The sequence below is a fragment of the Triplophysa dalaica genome, chromosome 4, assembly GCF_015846415.1.
Source record: "Triplophysa dalaica isolate WHDGS20190420 chromosome 4, ASM1584641v1, whole genome shotgun sequence".
Lineage (NCBI taxonomy): Eukaryota > Metazoa > Chordata > Actinopteri > Cypriniformes > Nemacheilidae > Triplophysa > Triplophysa dalaica.
Window position 1 is genome coordinate 20,082,181 of NC_079545.1, and position 3,305 is coordinate 20,085,485.

The window sequence follows — 3,305 nt, forward strand, 5'->3', positions numbered from 1 at the left end:
ATTATAGGATAACAGATACACATTCACTCTGGGAAACACTTCAATATAACACACTTTACACTACGATTATCTCAGCCTAAAAATCATCGCTCAGGAGGTTTTGGTCTGGCAGTGAATGCACTGAAAGAGAAGGCTAGACGAGCCTCCATCAAAGGCAAATTCACCCAAATTCATTCCAGTTCCCGTCTGGTGTAACATCTTTGATAGTGTCATTATGCCTATAGCTCTATGCGGCTGCGAGGTTTGGGGTCCACAGTGTCTGACAGATTACTCCAAATCGGATAAACACCCCATAGAATCCCTGCATGCTGAATTATGTAAAAACATCTCCAGAGTCCAGTGAAAAACACCAAATAATGCATGCAATGCTGAATAAGGCAGATACCTCCTGATAGTACACACCCAAAAAAATCTCTCAAATTCTGGACACACCTTAACTCAAGTTCTCCTAACACAGTTCAATTTAAAGCACTTAAAACCCAAGAGCCGAAACCTAAAGCCAGTCCCCTCTGCCAGCTGGCTCTGAAACTTCGGACCAGCACAACGAAACATAACCACATCACAATAAACTAAATAATCAAAGAAAGTTAAAAGTCATATTTAGATCATTGGGAAAAGGAAGGTCAAAACCAAAGTAATCTAGAATGCTATCGAACCCTAAACAGAAAATGCAATCTGGCAGATTATCTCTAAACTGTTGGAGATGTAAAACAAAGACGGATCCTAACCAAATACAGACTCAGTGATCACAGTCTGGTCACAGAGAAAGGCAGACACAGACAAACATGTCTTCCAAAGGAAGTAAAAATCTTTTATTACATTCTCATATTTATGCCTGAAATCTTCTTTTGATATTTAATTTCCATATTTCATTAGTTTACTTACATATACTTAGTTTTATATATTTCATTATATGTATGCCTTACTCAGCACCTTATTTTAATTTTACTCTAATGTTTGTACTTATTGTATGTCTTTTGTTATACATTAAATGCTTTGGCAATAAAGATAGCTGTGAAAGCTCTATTAAATCTGCACAGTCAAATGTGGAAGGAGGGAGGTTTACCTAAGGATTGGAGAAAAAAATCAATTGTGATTCCCATAGCGTAAGCAACCAAAGCTAATTATAGACCAATTGTTACATCTACATTGTGTAAAGTAATGGAGAAAATGATAGTAAGGACACTTTTTTTAGAGAAGAAAGAGTTATTGTCAACAGCACAAAGTGGATTTAGGAGGAAAAGATCCAGAATGGATGCCCTGATATTATTTGAAAATTATATCAAAAAAGCAATATTAATGAAAGAATACTTAGTTGCAGTTTTTGTTGATATTGAAAAAGCATACGATACTTTGTGGAGGGAGGACTTCTAGTTAAATTACATAAACTTGGAATAGGAGTAAAAAAGTATAACTGGATATTAAACTTCCTTTTTGAACTAACATTTCAGGTAAAAGTAGGTAATGAAGTGTCAACAGTTTACAACATTATAAATGGGACTCCGCAAGGGAGCGTTATTAGTCCAGTGCTATTCAATTTAATAATAAACTACATATTTGAAAAAAATAAACCAAATATCGGAAGGGCACTATATGCAGAGGATGGAGCAGTATTGAAAAAGTAGGAATTTAAAGAATATACAGTAGTTAAAGGAATGCAGGAAATAATAGATGAAGTGGGAAAATGATCAGTGGACTGGGGTTTAAAATTCTCAGTACAAAAGACCCATATATGATTTTTACAAGGAAAAAGTGTGTAGTCAACCAATAGAATGAGTGAGAGAATTTAGGTATCCTGGACTTATATTTGATCAAAAATTTAATTGGAAGTCAATAAGATCAAAACCTCCACCATTAGAGTGGAAATGGAGGAGATGCCATTAGATTTGTGAAGGAAGAAGCTAGCTATGATGTACTGGGTTGATTTTCAGGGAAGTGCACCGCACCGCAAGCACCGCACACGCACAGTTTAAAGGATTGTTGAGAATATAAAAAGAGGAGGAAACAGCTTTGGATGTATGCATAAAAAATGGGTCAAGGATTGTGGTTTAGAGAACAAAAACATATGCCCCTATTTGCATTAGATGGTGCGTCAGTATGGAACTTTCCAGAACCTTTTGTTAAAATGACATTATTACAGGCCAGGGAGACAAGAGAAGGTTAAAGTAGCAGTAATGAAATTAGTGTTTTTTTAGAAGAAAAAAATATCTTTCACACTGTTTAAAAAATTGGTGTAGGGGTATGTATTCAGGATCTTTAAATAGGAATACATTTAAGAATTAGAGATAAACTGTCAATATACTCTTCATAATTAATCGCTATAATAGTAGGGTTACAGTGGATTGAACAGGTCAAGCCAAGCAGGGATGTTATATGCTCAGACTCTGCATCAGCTCTTAAAAGTATAATGTCTACAAAAACAGACAGAGAAGATTTATTGGTGTAAATATATACATAATTGTACAGATTAAAGGCAGCGTGAATTACAGTGCACTTTTGTTGGATTCTAGCACATATAGGGATTGCAGGGAATGAAACTGCTAAAGGCATTACAGAAAGAGTTGGTGCCATATTAAGGGTACGTTTGGGGAGAAGAGAAGCTAAAACAGTAATTAAAAGGGTGTTAATAGATATATTGCAGGAAAGGTGGGATAATAGCAGGAATAAATGGTTTTATAATTTTGGAAAAAGTAGGAAAAAGGCAATGTTAAGAGGTTGATTTCCAGGCTTAGATTATGACATACAGGTTTAAACTCTACACTTGCAAGAGTAGGGAAGCATAGAAATGATATGTGTGAAGAGTGTAATGTGTTAGAAACAGTGGAACATGTATTGTTTAAATGTAATAGGAATGAAGAAGCGCAAAATAGTCTTCTTAGTAATGTTAAAGATAGACAGGTGAGTGGTATGACCATTTAAAGTAAGGGATTGAGTGATAATCGGATATATGGGGCTCTGTTAACCTTTTTAAAAAGTACAGGATTAGAGGACAGGATATAATGCTTGAAGAATGGGATGCTTCTTTTCATCCTGGAGGTTGAGGAACCCAGTGTGGAAGATGGAGGAGCTGGAGACGAAGCGCCACCTGAAACACAGGCTCTGATCCTCTTTGGTGAGGGGTGCATCACGTCTCCTAATAAAAAAACAATTACAGAAAAATAGAGATTCATCACCCAAGATATACAGTAGGTGGCGGTAATGCTCCAAAGGAGTGATCGGCTATAAAGCTGGACGAAGAAGAAGAATGTGTCCGTCACACACTAAGACCCTGCCTTTTTTTGGCTCCTCCTCTTTTATTTTAGTCA